At 37.2% G+C, this 19,255-nt stretch overlaps 1 long non-coding RNA gene across 1 annotated transcript; it reads left to right on the top strand.

The window, feature by feature from the left end:
* Window positions 1–1,072: 1,072 nt before the first annotated feature.
* On the top strand, window positions 1,073–18,179 carry LOC105739802. The gene is made up of 3 exons (XR_001115784.1): window positions 1,073–1,152; window positions 17,707–17,795; window positions 18,047–18,179. It is a non-coding gene; the product is annotated as an uncharacterized LOC105739802 (long non-coding RNA).
* Window positions 18,180–19,255: the final 1,076 nt, after the last annotated feature.

Raw genomic sequence — 19,255 nt, 5'->3', positions numbered from 1 at the left:
TGTAAATCCCATTCAGAGCTGATATCCTACTCACACCCTCTGAGATTCTTCTCTCATCAGTTGTGAGAATTACCAGTCTTGTTTTGAGTTATTTTTTTATTCTGATTTCTCAAAGATTTCTTCCTTTCCTCTCTTTCCTTTTATTTCTTTCTTCCTTCCTTCTTCTGAGTGTAGAATTTTATTCTATATTATTGCTCTATACTTTAACCCAGCATTCCTATGTGTTTTCAATAGAATCAATAGTATCTGGGTTTAGGGTGATGATGGTGGAAGGATGTAAATTAATTTTGTTCATGTTGCCCAAGGATCTTGAATGATCTTTGAAGAATGAGATAAATCATATCACTCTGCAGTTTAAATCATTTCAATGACTTGCTATTGCACTTAAACTCCAAACTCCTTTTGGCTTTATATGTCTTATACAAGTTGACCCCTATCTCCCCATCTAACCGGGACTTAAGCTTTTCTCTGCATCATTCAAACCACCTTGTTTCTTGCTTTAAAGTCATTGTTCTAGCTGTTCCTTCTGCCTGAAACGGTCCCTAGATCTTTGCAAGGACATGTGCATTCTGACACCCAGAACACAGAATTATCACCTTCTGTGTTACTCTGTTTTCATGCTGCTGATAAAGACTGGGTAATTTATAAAGGAAAAAGGTTTAATGAACTCACACTTCCACATGGCTGGGGAGGCCTCACAATCATGGTGAAAGGCAAGGAAGAGCAAGTCACATCTTACATGGATGGCAGCAGGCAAAGAGAGAGCTTGTGCAGGGAAACTCCACCTTATAAAGTCATCGGATCTCATGAGACTTATTCACTATCATGGGAACAGCATGGGAAAGACCTGCCCCATGATTCAATTACCTCCCACTGGGTCCCTCCCACAACACCTGGGAATTCAAGATGAGATTTGTGTGGGGACACAGCCAAACCATGTCACCTTCCCAAAAAGGGTTTTCCTGATCACCCTATCACTCCCTCCCTCTCATAACGCCCTGTTTCGTGGTCTATATGACACATATCACTATGTTAATTAAACTTTTAATTTATGTTTTTACTTGTTTATTTCAGAGGCCAGGCTAACACGGATTGCTGATGGGGAAATAAAGAAATAATCAAGGATGAATCCTAGATCTGGGGCTTGAGCAAGTGAGTAGATGCTTGTAAGAGAAATAGGTGTAAGACGGAAATCAAGAGTTCTGTTTTAAAAATATTTGTGTTTAATATTTTTATTCTTTATCCTAATGAATAAGTCAAGTAAGAAGTTGAATATGAAAGTCTAGAACTCAAGCAGAAGTCAGGGAGTAATAAGCTTAAGTGTCATCTGCATAGAGATAATGTTTAAAGCCACACTAGTAGATGGTAGCACCCAGAGGAAAAGAAAAGTGTTATCAGAAAAGACAAGGCAGGCTGGGTGCAGTGGCTCATGCCTGTAATCCCAGCACTTTGGGAGGCCGAGGTGGTTGGGTCATGAGGTCAGGAGATCGAGACCATCCTGGCTAACATGGTGAAACCTTGTCTCTACTAAAAATACAAAAAATTAGCCAGGCGTGGTGGCGGGCGCCTGTAGTACCAGCTACTTGGGAGGCTGAGGCAGGAGAATGGCGTGAACCTGGGAAGGCAGAGCTTGCAGTGAGCTGAGATTGCACCACTGCACTCCAGCCTGGGCTACAGAGCAAGACTCCATCTCAAGAAAAAAAGAAAGAAAAGACAAGGCAATACATCTTGTACATCTTGTGAAACAATCTCCAATGTGGCATAGTCAGAGCTACAGGATAATGCCACTGAATGAATACATGTACAATGAGGGAAGGGCTTTACATGAAGAAATTAAGCAGTATTATCAGAAATTTACTTAATTACCTTAACTCTTGCTTCTGCTGGTCAGAGGTTTGATGCATGGAAACTCTAGTAATGGATGCTATGGGTTTTCACAAGAGAATATAAATAAAATTTATCAGTTCTCTCTTTAACCTGACTTGACCTGCCCAAACAAATATACAGAGTGATTTAGTAAATATTAGTTCTTTCCTGCTTGTCCATGGGAGTGGGTGTGGTGGATTCTGACACAGATGACACCTGGATATTATCTAATAAAAGTAGCTATGATCTAAATCTCTGAGAAGCTTTATCTTCTAAGTAGCCCTGTAGGCTACTGAGAATTGGCTAGAAAAGAATTTTTTCCCTTCTCATTTTGGGGAGACAACTCATAGAATTGGGAAGCTTCTTTATCCTTCAGAGGAACAAGGCAACATTACCAAATCTCTTCAGCTGATTTAGTCCAACGTGGGAATTATGCTCTGATATTTTGAGATATATGATAAGGTTGAAAAATAGTCAACTGTGGTTCTGAAAAACAGTCAACTGTGGTTCTGGTAATAGAATGAACAGGCTCTCTGTCTGCCCTGACTTCCTCTAGCTACAGATCACCATCTAGTTTAAATCTAACTTACTGCTCTCATTGTCTTCCAGACTTATTTAGGCTAGAGATGTGGATTGTTTGTAGAGTGTGAGGTGCAACTGTACAATATACCCATGGCTTTGCTTTACGATTTCAGTCAAAACAAAATTAAAGGCTCATTATCACCCATGCTCGGAAAGCAATGGGGAATATTTTAAATTTCATATTTTCATTGGTCTTTCATCAAGAACAAGACTAAAGTTCCAAATGAGATGCATTTTCTATAATGCATGTGGTGCCTTATCTTGAAATAGTTGTTGTCTTTGTCATTCTGATTTGCTGAGCAGACAGTTGGAAATTAAACAATAAAAAATAACTTTCTGTACATGACATTTCATTTTTGGATAACCAGCAACCCAAATTCCCAGGCATTGGGATTAGTATACTCATCTCCACAGGTGCCCACAAATGAAATGAAATGTCACCTAAAGCAGCAAGCACACTTCATTGCTATTACACCCCAAAGTTTCCTCCAGTAAAATATTTTATTAAAATTAAATGAAAAAGCAAAACCTGTGCAATGGTTGTTCAAGCAGCTTTAATGAGCTTTAGAATGGAGCACACCCCTGACAATTCTTCCATGGGTATTTTACTATGCACAGGAAAACTGTTCAAAGAATATTATGCTATACCATTCTTTCCTCATCTTCTTGGCTGTGAGTTGAATCAATTAAATTGCAACTTATAAATTACTGGTTAAAATATCTAAGAAAATAGCTTTTGTTTCTATTTATAGGTACAGTATGTACTTCCTGAAAATGTTTGCCATCTCGCTGAATCATTTTCTCCTTTCTCATCATCTAGTTGCTCATTTAGCAAATATTATGTGCCATGCTGGTTTGTTCATAGGGTAACAATTGTGAGCAAGATAACAGAGGTCTCTGGGCCCTTATGAAGTTTATAATTTGGCCAAATAGATAACAGCAAAAACAACAGGAACATCATCTTGTCATCCCTATTAAGTATTTTCTATTTTGCCAGATACTGTTCTAAGTGGAGTCATGTATTCAATTGCCTAATTATTATGATAAGATAATCATTACACAGATGCAGGAAGGTCCTAGGAGAAAGATTCCATTATTACCCCCATTGTCTGGAAAAGAAAACAGAGGCAGAGGGAGATTTTAAGTAATTTGCCCCAGGGCATGTAGCTAGGAAGTAGAACTAACAATGCTAACAATAAAATGATGAATATTATGATACAGGAAGTACAGGATATTGTAAGAACATGAAATAGAGGCTCTTGACCCAGTACCTGAGCCAGCTTGGTCTGCTGTAACAAAATATTATAGATTGAGTGGCTTAAACTACAGAGCTTTATTTTCTCAGAGTTCTGAAGGGTGGAAAGTCCAAGATCAAGGTCTAGCAGTGTTCACTTTGGGGTAAGGACTCTTTTCCTGTCTTACAGACAGCTGCCTTTTTGTTAGACGCTCACATAGTGAGGAGAGAGAGACAGAATGAGCTCTTTGGTGTCTTTTCTAATAAGGGCACTAATCCCAGCATGAGAGCCCCAGCTTCATGACCTCATCAAACCCTGATTACCTCCCAAAGGCCCCACCTCCAAATACCATCACCTGGAAGAACAGGGCTTTAGCATATGCATTTCATGTATACGATTCAGTCCATAGCAACTGGCTTTGTAATTTTTCGAGGTCAGAACTTTCCATAAATCAGAAATCATATTTAGCAGCCACGAATGAGACTATTTTATTTTATTCTGAGACAGGGTCTTGCTTTGTCACCCAGGATAGAGTGCAGTGGTACGAACATGGCTCACTGTAACCTCCAACTCCTGAACCCAAGAGATCCTCCTGCCTCAGGCCCTTTAGTAGCCAGGACTGCAGGCTCATGCCACCAGGCCTGGCTAATTTTTAAAAATTTTCTTAGAGATGAGGTCTTGCTATGTTCTGCAGGCTGGTCTTGAACTCCTTGCCTCAAGTGATCCTCCCATCTTGGCCTCCCAACGTGCTGAGATTACAGGCATGAGCTACCACGCCTGGCCTTGAATGAGACTATTTTAAACACATATACCTCTGCTAAATTCCAACATTATTATAACTGAATTCTATGTAACCATTAGCTTTTTAAGTTCTTTAAGCTTTGAATTTCCCATCTACAAGTTGGGAGGAGGGTTGTTTTGCTGTCGAACTCATGCATATATAGCACTTCTACATGTGAATGGTGTATATTTCTATGTGCTAACGTATATATGAATAGTGAGATGTGTGTGGGGGTGTGTGTGTGCACACGTGCACACGGGGGCAGGCAGCAACCTTTCTGACACTTTTACATGTATAGCGCTTTTTAGTTTACCTCTTTGTAAAGTACATGTGATGATCATGACAGCTGAGATGTTATTTTTATTCTCATTTTACGTGTGGAGGCCAGGAGGTCAAGTTTCTTTCTCAAGGTCATGCAATTGGTGTGTGGTTGAGCCAAGGTATGACCTAAACCTCCTGTGACTCCTGGGTTAGTGCTTTTCCTCTGTCCCATGGCTGCCTCATGCTAGTGAGCATTGTGCCTGATACTTGGGCTCTGAGAAAGAGATTCATTCTCTGTAGTATACTCAGCTGACTTTTCATTTTGTTTCCTTGCTATCCATGCTAACACACCGCAGTGGTGAGTGTTGCAGTGCATTTTTGAAGTATCGATTTCCAGTCAGCCCCCATCCCAAAGACCCTACCACACACCCACTTCTATTTGCTTCACTTCAGCTCGCCACTCACTGCTACCTGAGAGCTTCTAGTTTGTTACCACTCTGCTTATGGGCAGACCGGCAGAAATTTACTGCAGTTACCAGGCTTCAGTGCTAGGAAACCAGCACTGCTTCTGTTTCAGAAATGTGGACAGATTTTGCAATTTTTTAAAGATTAAAAACAATCTTCTTTATATACATAGAAATACAGATATTTTGACTGTTTCATATAAATCCATATATTGGGACACATCATCCTACCTTTTAAAAATGAAATCTTTTTTTAAATTTGCCCTTACTTAGTCTTTCCCTATTCATATCAGCCTCCACCCCCAGCTAGTCTATATTTACAGTGTAGCACGGGCTCTTCCAAATAATTATCAGTGCTCATAAAATCATATGTAAACATTTATACATGTGTATGTCTATACATCTACCTAAAAATAAATGTATGTGCATATTTTACAAAACCAGTTCATTGTTTATGAAAATGGATTCATACTACTATTGTGTATACTTTACTTCGTATTATTCAATATTTTAAGGCAAATCCCAGACTTTATGTTGTTTATATCCAGTAAACACTTCAGTATTCATCACTAACGGATAGGGATTTTTAAGAATGTAACCAATTATACTAATGTCACCTATAACAAAATTTATAATAGTTCTTTAAAATCATCCAATACCCAGTTCATGTTCAAATCTCCCTGATTGCCTCAAAAACATCTTTTTACAGTTAGTTTGTTTGAACGAGGATTCAAATGCCAAACATTGCATTTGCCTGATACGTCTCTAAAATTTACAACGGTTTTCCCTTCCACTTCCCTGTTAATGCTTCTATTTGTTGAAGAAACCAGGTTATTTTCCTTGTAGAATTTCCCACCTTCTAGATTTGTCTTATTTCATTCTCGTGGTGTCACTTAACACCTACCCTGTGCTTCTTTACATACTTAGTTGAATATAGAGGATTGACAAGATTTCTGGCTCAATTCATTTGGCTAGAATACTTAATAGTTGGTGCTGTGTACTTTCTATTGTATCACAGAGGTATGGAATAGGAGGAATAGAACATTGGCCAGCCCACTTTAAGTGATGCTGAAATTGGCCAGTGGGGTCAGGTGTGGTCAGCTTTATCTTTCCAGTATAAACTTTCTCATCAACACTGACTTCACAGTTTTAGCATTCAGTAATGAACATTACCTATATCATTATTTCAGTCAGAGTTGTAAAATGATAATTTTCTAAATCTATTAATCTTTCTGCATTGATTGGCTGGAATTCTATGAAGAACTCTCTCTTATCAATCATTGGTAATCTTGAATAACAGTTTGTATAGGAGAGGCAGAATAAAGGTTGTTGTTTTTTTTTTTTTGGTTGTCAATTTTCTGGATAATGAAATGATGCTTTAGCAACCTCCAATGGTGATCAATAACATTGTTGGACTCAGATATTTTTATATATTAAATGTGTTTTAGATTATGGAATTTTATTACATTTGATGCTCAGATGGTCTCATTCTTGGCCAGTGGGCACTCCACAGAATTGCTCCTTTGGTCTTCTTTTGACAAGACCCCAGTAGTTTGTGATGATGACTTCTTTGATTTCTGGTAAATAGAATATCCCTGACTTACCAAGAATGCTTTTTACACTAGATGTAGATTGAGTCATTTCTCCAAATTGGACTGGTTCCTTAGTGAGAAAGGGCATTTAGAGAACATAATCTTGATTCTAGAAGTTAATTTATTATCTTTTTAATGATTCTATGGCATTCCATGACATACCATGACATATTTAACCATTTTCCCTTGCTGGCATTCACTTAGCCTCTGGTTTTGCTATATCCTGTCTTTCAATTGCAAAGTCATGTTGAAGATGGGAAAACAAGGTTCAAGAAGCTTTCTATAGGCCTTACACAATTAGTAGAAATGTAAAATTGAAAAACAATATGAGAATACTTGGAATTCTTCATAGAAATTCTGGCAACCCAGTAGTTCTTGGGAAATATGTCCTTATTCAGCTGGGTAGAGAATTCTCTTTTGCTTCCTGGAGCTTATCTTTAACAAGATGAAAGATGATGCCCTCTCCTTCTTCCTCTTTTGGTTGGAGAACAGTTTTCCTTTCTTCTCTTATGGATTTTGGTAGAAATATATTTTCTGTTTATTTTTTCTGACTGTGATCCTGGCAGTGAGATGCATGCTAGCTCTCCAGGTCATACAGCAGCTTGAACCTTTCATAAGCTCCATACAACTTTGGATGGAGGTGCAGCTGCGTGCCATATTGGCAGTACATTTTGTTCTTGCAGAGGGCATTCTGGCCTTCTTGATTCTATATTTTGTTTCTTTGCCAATCATCAGGCAGTGTGCAATGGAGAAAATAAAATTTATTAAGAGCTTTCAGCTCTGTAACTAGCAAGATCTATTCCTGACTGGCCACAAAGTTCCCCAGATGCACCCTGCTATATAATCCTGATTTTCTAGTTCATTGTAAATTCACAACACTGTACTGTCAACTATCTCTCTTTTCATATCTACATAAAAAAGAAATTTCCTGGTAACATTCTTAAAGCATTTGATAATGCTTATAGACATTACAAAAAAAACTTTTATTGAAGTATAATATACATTACAGAAAACTACACATAAATGTATAGCTTGATGAATTTCTATAAACCAAACACATTTATATAACCAGAACTTGGATCAATAAATAGTCCATTATAAGTACACCCGAAGCCTTTTTATGCTACTTTCAGTCTCTGCCCTTCTTCCTCTAAGAACAATCACTATCCTGATCCTTAAAAGCATAGATTTATTTTGCCTGTCTTTGTACTAACATAAGTGGAATTATACACTGCATACTTTCTTGCATCTGCCTTATTTCTCTCAATATTTGTGCTGTTCAACCATATAAACACATGTAATTGTAGATTGTTCATTCCAATTGTTATTTAGTGTTCCATTGTGTGTCTCCATTGCAATTTATCTATTCTATGTTGATGAGCATTTGGGCAGTTTCCAGTTTGGAGCTATTATAGATAATGCTGCTATCAACATTCTACTACATACCTTTGCTGAACTTACATCTGCATTTCTGTTGGGTGTATGCCTAGAAGGGGGATTTATGGTCACAGTGTATGCAATATACCCTGCTTTATTAGATAATGCCGAAGAGTTCCAAAGTGGTTGTACCAAACCAAACTCCCACCATCAGTGTGTGAAAGCTCCGGATGACACACACGCTCCCCCAACACTTGATAGTTTCCTTCATTTTCATATATATGAAACTTTCAGGTTGAAGAAGATTCCCAGAGTATAGAAGACTTTCTAATACCATCCTCCAAGTTCTGTCCAAAGCGTAGCAATATATATAGGGCAAATTAGACTGGGACTCTGACAATATCCTAATTTATTTCATTAGTGATAGGGAATGGGTCAAATGCACACATACAGATTTGCACACCATCAAGAAGCCTATGGGTTTAGTCATTTTAGGGCAGTCAACTGTTTCCTGCTGATGTTTATTATTGTGTATATTTTATGACAAAAATAAAGAAAGTAAGAGAGAAATATCATCCACAATTCCATTACTGTAACATACTAATAGTTTTTAGTTCCCTTACCCACACACATATCTGAATTTTATATGGTTACAATCATGGTCTAGATACAATTTCATATTATGCTTTTTTGAACTAAATGTTTTCTCTAAAGCACTTTCTCATGTTTTAAAAATATTTCCTCATTATATATTTAGGTTGCTTCCAATATTTTACTATTCTAGAAAATATCTTCACCAGTTTACCTTTACTTTTTTTTTTAAATTAATCCTTTAGGCAAAAGTCCTAAGAGTGGGATTATGGAGTAGAAAATTATCATTTTGTTTGGCTCCTGATTTATCGCGCATCTCTCTCTCCAAAAGGCTTTTCACAATTTATACCAGAGGAATCCACCTTCTTGGAAAGCAGAAGAGCTAAGTTTGACTTACAGCAGCAAGTGCTCTGTTAGCTTCATAAACAAATAAAACATATGACATATTGTTGAAGTAAAGTTTTAGCTTTTGGAAGATTTAAAAATTCTTGCCTAGCTTCATTTGTAATACAAATTTAGAAAAATCACAATTCTCCACAAGCAGGTGAGTGGGATAAACAAATGTGGTATAGTTGTGCAATAGAATACTACTTGATTGATACATGTGTTACAACATAAATGAATTATGAAATAATTATGCTTAGGGAAAGAAGCCAAAGGAAAAAGAGTACATACTCTATGATTCCGTTATAGAAAACTCTATATAATGCAAACTTCACATAGTGACAGAAAGTAGATCAACATTGCCTGTGGACATGGGATGGGGTAGAGAGGAGCAGGAAAAAAGGATTGCAGAGGGACGCATGGAAACTTTTGAGGCTGATGGATATGTTTACTACCTTGATTGTGGTGATGGTTTCATGGGGATATATGTATGTTAAAGTTTATCAAATTGTATGCTGTAAATATGTATAGTTTATTACATATCAATTATACCCCAATTAAACTGTTTTTAAAAATAAAATTTCTTGCTCAATATTTCTAACTCTCTGAAGATCTAAAGAAAATGAGGAGCAGGAGTTGCTGTTAGTTCATTATGACTATTTAGTGTAGTGAGTTAAAGGGACACAATTAAACCTACTATGCTACATAATAATAATGAACAACAATTTCTGTCCTTCATTTTGTATGCCCAAAAAAGATATATTCAAGTCCTGACACTAGTACCTGTGAATGTGATCTGAAAAGAGAAACTTTTTGGCCTATAGGATGCGGGGGCCCCAAATCCAATGACTGGAGTCATTGGAAGAAGAGGAGAGGATGCACAGAGAGACACACAAAGAGAAGAGCACCATGTGTAGATGGAGGCACAGGTTGGAGCGATGCAGCTACAAGCCAAGGAACACCAAGGAACTAGAAAGAGGCATTAAGAATCCTTCCTTAGAGCCTTCAGAGGGTACCTGGCCCTGCTGACACCTTGATTTTGGACTTCTAGCCTCTAGAATTATGAGTGAATACGTTTCTGTTATTTTAAGCCACAGAAGTGGTAATTTGTTATAGCAATGCTTGGGAACAAATACATATACCAATATGGTTTTATTAGCTAGTATACTCTAATTTTATAGCCGGTAATATCAAGGGAGTAACACAAGGTATCCGCACTACAGAAGCAGGTGTCTGATTACTAGGTTCTGCGATGAAACTTTGTATTTCAAAAAATGGATCCCCTTCATTCTCTCCTTGTTTCTGTGTCTGCTGTCCTGAAGCCAGATGTGTTACCATGATGTCTTTATACTAATATACTAACAGAGCAGTTCTCAAAGCACTGTTCATGGACACTTTGAGCTCCCTGAGACTCTTCAGGGGGAGGCCAAATCTATTCTCATATTTTCCCTTTTCACTGTGTTGACATTTGCAGTGATAGTACAGAAGCAACAATAGGCAAATTGCTGACACCTTAGGACAAATGGCAGTACCAGCAATTGTACTAGTAGACATCTTATTCTTCATCTTCATGACTGGCAGAAGACAAACAAACATAAAAAGAATTTGACTTAGGAATGACCTTGATGAAGGAGCAACATGATTTATTAAATCTTTATCCTTCAGTACAAGTCTTTTTAATATTGTGTGTGATGTTATGGGGAGTAGAAATAAAGCACTTCTGTTACATACAGAAGTACAAAAAAATAGTACTTGTGTAATTGAGTTCTAGCTAAACTAGCAGCTTTTCCCATGAACACCAGTTTTACTTGACAAACAAACTTGGGCTATTCAGGTTATTCAGACTTGGGTATTTGGCAAACATGTCTCTCCATGCTCAGAGATTCTCCTTCAGAGGCAACCATCTTAAACTCTGTTTTCTTTACTGAGAATGACATTTCTTGTAAAAGCTTAAACACAGGTAAGGTCCAGGTATTTTGCCTAAGGACAGAAAGCATAATGTTGTAGAGGTGGGTTCCCTTCCAGCCCATTACTCTTCCCATTCCACTAAACGAGACAGGTGGTTTTCCACATTTCATGCGTCTCCTCTTATAGACAGTGAATCAATGCTGCAAGAGAAAGAAATGCCAGGTGGAAAAGCTGACAAGACAGATATTACACAGCCACTTAATTTTTATTTTGTAATTTTCACAAAGTAGAGCAATCAAGTAGAATACATTAAAAAGATACTAAAAATGTGCTGTGATAAAATTCATTTGACCAGGAAATATAGGCTTTCATGTTTTTGTCTCCAGCTCAGCCTTTTCTCATTTTTAATGTCAACTGTTTTCTGGATTTGGCACTTATTTTGACAAAAGCTATGTTGAGTTGCAAATTGAAACATGGTGCATAGCTTCTATGATTAAGAAATTCAGAATCTATCCAACCTAAGGCCTTGAAGGTAGAAAGAAATGCCCAGAGAAAAATTTCTCAACTTTGCCATGTACCGATGAATGCCTGATATAAATATTAACTGTTCTTTCTGCAAACGTTCCCACTGTTGTATATACATCATTTCCCCCATTTGTGAGATGGCAATGTATTCAGGAAACCTGATGGATAGAAACTCGTGATTGAGTCTTCTCAGCATGGGATAGGTCAGTATTTGTGGCTCAGCTGGCTGGTGCCAGAGTGGAGAACTCGTCTGATTTGTTTCCACCCCAGGCACTGAAGGATTTTCAAGATTTTCCTCTTAATATTTGGTTTTACTTGATAATCCTAGAGCATGCTGGGAAATCTCAGCAAGAGAAAAAATTTAGTAACCACAGGGAGGCCTGCTCAGAGGGCTGTGGGTGAGTATGAAAGCTTCTGTGTATGCCTACTAATGACTCTTGAATATTTTGCTTTTCACAAGGTTTTCCTTCAACAAAAAGTACGTAGGCTTGTGAGGACAGTGGGCTTTTAGAAAACTCAGCCATTCCCAGAAAGACAAATGCACATTTGAGTCATTTCTCAAGAGAGATGTCACTAGTCAGGAAGGTATGTGGAACCACATGGTTCAGCTTGCAATTTAGAATTTCAAAAGCGGGAGTTGGCCAAGAGTTGCCTAGGGTTTTTAACCTCACGTTTTAACCATAAATTTTCTTTCTTATTTGTTGAGTGCTGACCTCACCCTTGGCATAGGTGGGATAGAAGAGATGCTAGCTGCTTCTGATCAACATTGGAGAAGATGCCCAATTAAGAAATAGGCTTTATAGCCAAGAAGGTGACTAAATCCCAAAGGCTTGTTTGTTTTCTTTGTGCAACCCAACTTCTTAAGTGCTTGCTTTTGGATTCTGTTGTTTCCTTTGTTTTTGTTTGGTTGGTTGTTTATATGTTGTTACTAAGACTCTGTCTTGGAAATGTTGGACAATAGGCTAGTGTCTCATCGGATCTGCATGTTCCAGATGTGAGCTAGGTCCTAGAAGGAGGTGGTAAGAAGGCTTTGCACTATGCCCTGGGGACGGCTGTTTTGCTGGCTGGGTGACCAGGCTCTGAGGGAGTTTGTACCTAGAAGTAGAGTTTCTAAACATTCAGCAGGTGTGTGAGACACCTGAGATGGCTGATCTTGGTACAGAAGGAATCCAGCTGGAAGTGATCTGTGTGTAGCATGTCTCATAGAAATACAAGAAGCCTTGTCTTATGACCCTGTACCTGTAAGGCCTCAAAGGCCCTCATTCGTAACAGCTAGGATGACTCTATGAACCCCTATATGCTGGAAATAGCCCCAGCCTAATATAGTTTAATTCAGTTCACACTTATTAGGTTCCTACTAAGAAAAATGCCAGAGGCTTGAACATAATTATTTTTTGTGATTTAGTTTATCCTCATTTTAATTGGAAGAAACTGGGGATTAGAGAGGGTAAGTGGCTTATCCAAGTTCATACAACTGGTTCTTCCTGCCACATGGCTTCGTTTTGATAAGAAATATGACTTTCTCTTCTGTGATAAAAATAAGATCTTGTGCCCTGGTGAGTTGGACAGTCTGGGAGTTCTGCCTGTTCTGATTTTTTTTCCTGGTGGGATATTGGATGAAACATTATAATACTCAATTCTAAATTCATGGTAACTTTGGGAAATGTATGTGCTTGTGTACATGTGTGTGCATGTGTGTGTATGTGAAATAGAATGTATGATAGTTGTCCCAGGGTAGATTTCCTGAAACAAACTCATGTCTATTGGGGCACTCATCATACCTTCCCTTTACTCTGTGTCTAATTCTGGTCTCCCTTAGGCTCATCAATTAGAAGAGTCTATAGCTGTTGCCACATAACTGTCTGGAACTCTCAATGTTGATATATCATCTTTATCTGTTTATAGACAAATGAAAATTTAGCCACTTTTTTATTACTTAAATTGAAGACAGCTCAAGCCTATCTCAACAAAGTGAGAATGTTTTCTTTTTATAATCTCAAGTCCCCATGATGCTTATGCAAACCTTTTTAAAGAATAAATATAAAAGGAATATTGCCCCCTGATTATGTAAAGCCGATGTGGCAGACATGGTAGATTGTCTTGTTTGACATCTGTACTATCTCATTCTCGTCTGCTCTTCCATATAGCGTTTGTCAGGAATCCTTGTTTTGAAGGATCTTGATATGTTTTAAGTTCCAACCTGATGCAAATTTTAGTGGCAGCAGTGCTGAAGGTACCATTCACTCTTTTGAGTCTAGCAGAAGCAAAGTCACGTTAAAGCCCATAGCTCTTAGCAGCTTTCCAATTCCCAGATTGCAGAGAGTGCAGATAAGTTACTGTATTCCTGAAGTGGTTTCCTGATTCCCTCATATATCAGCCAAGAATCTCCAAAGAAACAGAAAAAATAGAAGACATATATGTTAAAGAATTGGCTTGAGTGTGATTTTAGGGACTGGCAAGTCCAAAATTTGTAGGACAGGCCAGCAGGCTGGAAACTGAAATAGGAATTGATGTAGTCTTGGGTGTGAAATCTGTAGGACAGGCTGGCAGGCTGGAAACTCAGGCAGGATTTACATTAAAATGTTGAGGCAAAAAGTAAAATAAATAAAATAGTGAGGTGGAATTCTCCATTCTCTAGAAAATCCCAATTTTTGCTCTTAACACCTTCAACTGATTAGATAATGTGTGCCCACATTATCTTTAAAAGTAATGTTCTTTAAAGTTAACTGATTGTAGATATTAATCACATCTACAAAATACCTTTACAGCAATATCTAGATTAGTGTTTGACCAAACAACTGGGCACCATAGCTGAGCCAAGCTGACACATAAAATTAACCGTCACATCTAGTTTCCTGACTGTGGCAGAGATAACGATGAACTTGATGGGCCACTTAAGCAGGATTCTTCTAGAAATCTATCCTGGAGTTTCATCCTAGAACCTGCTGTGACAACCAGCTCGTCTGAGAAATTTGTAAGCATCTAACCCTCTTTCTGCTTAAAATAGCTAGAATGATTTGTTATTTGCTACTGAACCTCATTTATATTTTAGCAAAGTCTTGATATCAAAACATGACGGGGAACATGAGAAAGAAACTCTGCAGACTAATTATGCTCATAAGCATAGATGCAAAAGTAGTAACTAAAATATTAGCAATGTGAATTCAGGAATCCATAAAAAAGATAATGTATGACCAAGCTGGGCACATACCAGAAAAGCAAAGTTCAGCATTAGAAAAACAACTTATTTAAACACCACATTAACAGATGAAAGTTTTTCTCAATAAATACATAAAAAGCATTTGATAAAATGCTATCAGAAAACTAAAAGTAGAAAGAAAGTTCCTTAACCTGATAAAGCATACCTAAAATAACAAAACATGAAACAACAGGAAACTCAATGGCAAAATGTTACATTTCTTTTAAAAACAGCAGCAAGACAAAGACACCCACTATTATTACTTAGATGCAATGTATTGGTAAAATTTTCAGAAAGCAAACTCACAAGATAAAGAAATGATGATTATAAAGATTGGAGAAGCAGGAACAAAAATTTTGTTACTTATAGATGAAATTATTGTAGAAAAACCCATAAGAATGTAGGGACAAAAATTAAAATGAGTAAGGGAGCTCAGTAAGTTTGCTGGATAAAGCTCAATATACATTACTCTATTAAATAGAAAATATATGTATTTAATTACTGCAGTAAAATTATAAACTGTATAAGAACAAGACAAATAAAGCAAAAAGACCAATAAGAACAAAACTATAGCAATTCTATTGAAAGACCCTAAAGAAACTAGAAATGAATATTGAACATATTTTAATTTAATGTGGAAATGAACATATTTACAACACTGAACTTTTCTATGCAAAAACATGTTGAAATACCATGTTTTGTACTAGTGTTATAAATATGTTGTAAATATGTTAGTTCTCACCAAATTCATTTGCAGTTTTAAAGAAATTTCAATCAAAATCTCAACAAGAATTTTTACAGAACTTTCTAAGTATATTTTAAAAATTTGTAAGAAAGAACAAAGTGTTATAAATAGTCCAGATGCTCTTAAAGAAGCATAAGGTGGCAAGGTGTGGAGTTAAGGGTGGAAGAGACTTGGCTACTACAAGCATTAAAAACTGGTAATTATTTTAGTAGATATTGGCATGGTGGTAGTAAGTAATCAACGCAGCAGATAGGAAACTCAGAAACAGATAAACTACATATGAAAATCTGATACACAACAGAAATGGCACTGTAGATTATTAGGATATGAAAAACTAGAAAATTAGACCCATACTTCACATCAATTTCAAATGTAACAGCAATTTAAATATGATGGGCAAAACTTCACAACTTTTCTAAGAAAATGTAAAATAGCTTACATTTATAGTTAAAAATTATTTCTTAACCAGAACACAAAAAGAAGTACATTTTGATTCTGGAATTACTTGTTTATTAAATATTTGTTTGAACAACCATGTAAAACTGTCTGATCTTGGGTTTCCCTTTACGAAAAATTTTAAAATTGGCTCAGTTTCTTTTATGGATATGGGTGACATTGATTTCTAATTTAATCTCATTGAGATCAGCAAATGCAGATTATGATAGGATTCTTTAAAATTTATTGAGGCTTTCCTATTTAGTCAGTTTTTAATAGATATTCCATGCATTCTTGAATAGAATGTTCTATAAATGTACATTAAAGTAGGAGTTAATAATTGGGTTACTTAAATATTCCATATACTTACTGATTCTTTGCTTGCTTGGTCTATAAATTATTGAAAGATGTTAGAATCTTTCACTATAATGGTGGATTTATCAATTTTTCTTTCCATTTTATAATTGCTTTATATGTTTCAAAGATGTTTTATTGTATGCATACATGTTTAGAATTTTTGTATTCGTCTGGAGAATTTCCTTTTTATTAATATATAGAAGCTCTCTCCATTGATATAATAATTTTTTTCCCTTAAAGCCAATATTTTGTCTGATATTAATTTAACTGTACTAGGTTTTTAAATTCCTTTTTTTTTTTTTGAGACAGTTTTGCTGTTGTTGCCCTGGCTGGAGTACAGTGGTGCAATCTCGGCTCACTGCAATCTCCACCTCTCAGGTTCAAGCAATTCTCCTGCCTCAGCCTCCCAAGTAGCTGGGATTACAGGTATGTGCCACCATGCCTGGCTAATTTTGTATTTTTAGTAGAGAGATGGGGTTTTACCATGTTGGCCAGGCTGGCCGAACTCCTGACTTCAGGTGATCCACCCACCTCGGCCGCCCAAGGTGCTGGGATTACAGGCATGAGCCACCATGCCTAGTCTTTAATTCCTAATATATACTTTTAATCTTTCTGTAAATTTCTGTTTTAAATATGCTTTCTGTAAATTCTCTTTCAAGGTAGGACTTTTTTTTTTTTTTTTGAGACAGAGTTTCGCTCTGTCACCCAGGCTGGAGTGCAATGGTGCCATCTCAGCTTACTGCAACCTCCACCTCCCAGGTTCAGTGATTCTCCTGCCTCAGCCTTCCAAGTAGCTGGGATTACAGGCTCCCACCACCACGCCTGGCTAATTTTTGTAGTTTTTAGTAGAGATGGGGTTTCACAGTGTTGGCCAGGCTGGTCTCGAGCCCCTGACCTCAGGTGAACTGCCTGCCCTAGCCTCCCAAAGTGCTGGGATTACAATCATGAGCCACAGTGCCCAGCCGAGGTGGGACTATTTTAAAAAATATTAAATATATAAATATACATAGTTTAACATTCTTTATCTTTTGGGTGATTGAATTCATTTATATCAATTGTTATTACTGATATATTTGGATCCATTTCTTCCATCCTCTTTTTTGAATGTGTGTGAGCAGACTCCTTTTGTGCAGTAATAAGTTTAAATGTTTTCCTTGAGGGTAACTGGAAATTATCAAGGTGTTTTAATATACACTTAATATACATACACAGACACACACACCATAGGAAGTAGGTTATTTTTACCTTTATTTTATGCCTAAGGAAATTGAGCCAGAATGGTTAATTGTCTAGCCTTAGGTCACAGAGCTATTCTGTGGCAAAGACTAGATTGGAACCAATATCTTCTGGAATTAGACTCCAAGTTCATTATTCTTTCATGTTTCCATGATGTCTTCAAGATAGACAGTCTATCACCTACATAGAACTGAAGATGACAGAAGACACCAAAGGAGGACGGGGGCTTCCAGGAAGAGCCAGTAAGATATGCTGAGGTCTGAACTTTTATTGCCTTTAAATGGGTGTTGAATGGAGTTTTGAAATTGAACTACTTTTTGCTTTGTTCTTGTTTCTCTGATGGATTTACTCATTAGAAGGTGATGATGTTTGCTGCTACATAAGTGGCATTTAAATATGGAGCCTTTTTTAATTGCTCATGGTATTTCATTCATGATGAAATGAAAGTCTCATGAAACTGTAATTTGAAACAGAAAAGAATGGTAATTTTGCCCATTTTCTTGAAAAGTAGGAAGATATGAAGAAAATTGTTGAACAGGTCTGACAATAGAAGACCTAAGGCCTAAGAAGTCCATTTCAATGAATCACAAAATAAATCAAAGAACAGAATTTCTCTCTTTTGAAGTATTGCTTTATTAAGTATTGCTTTATTCAGTAATTCACTTGGCAAAAATTTCTTCAGAATTTTTGCAGCGTCACTGAGTCTAGTTTTGGCAATTAGTTTAGGATTTGAAGGAAGTCAAATGACACTTCATTAAATTGATTGGTTAAATAAAACTTTAATCAGTAATTGTCCAAAGTTATAGAGGTCATGTGATTTAAGGGAAGGGAGGAAACTGCAACTATATTGGGGGATTGAAGAAAATCAGGTGCAAACAGTCTGATTTTTTGTGGGTTCTACATAATTTTGAGATGCTCATTTCTTCTCCCTTAGGTCACAGCAGCAGATTTCTAGACCCAGTGTCATGTCTCCTTGTCCAAATTGTGGCCCTTTCATGGTAGTGTGGATCTTCCGAGAAGAGCTCTAAGTAGTTTGAGTGTATTGTGAGAATCAGATTGAATCTAGCTTCAGAATCTGAGTTTTGCAGGTCTAGGTCACACACAAACACACACGCACAGACACACACACATGCACACATGCACACACACGTATTTTCTTTTTTTGAGGTAGAGTCTCATTCTCTCACCCAGGCTAGAGTGCAGTTGTGCAATCACAGCTCACTGCAGCCTCTACCTCCCAGGCTCAAGCTATCCTCCCACTTTAGCCCCAAGTAGCTGGGACCACAGGCATGCGCCACCATGCCTGGATAATTTTATGTATTTTTTGTAGAAACGAGGTCTCACTATGTTGCCCAGACTAGTCTCGAACTCTTAGGCTCAAGCAATCCACCTGCTTTGGCCTCCCAAAGTGCTGGGATTACAGGCATGAGTGACTGAGGCTGGCCAGTAACTAATATTTTTGATAGAATAAGTTGCAAATCTGGAACATACTTATTTTAAAAGTAAAAAAGCCTTTTAAACCGGCAAAATCTACAATTCTAGGTCTTAAATGAAATTTAGCTGGGCATAAACAAAGGCTGAATTTCATTCTGAGTCACTTATAATCTAAGTTAAGGGCAATGTCCCTTTTCTTCTGTTGTAGGATCACCTCTACTTTGTGTTAGTCTGGGAAGTGGGGATGCTGTGTAAGAAGTACTAACAGGTAAAAGATGTTGCA

The sequence above is a fragment of the Nomascus leucogenys genome, chromosome 5 (assembly GCF_006542625.1).
Source record: "Nomascus leucogenys isolate Asia chromosome 5, Asia_NLE_v1, whole genome shotgun sequence".
Classification (NCBI taxonomy): Eukaryota; Metazoa; Chordata; class Mammalia; order Primates; family Hylobatidae; genus Nomascus; species Nomascus leucogenys.
The sequence above is the reverse complement of the archived record's forward strand: the minus strand, read 5'-3'. Positions and strand labels throughout refer to the sequence as shown.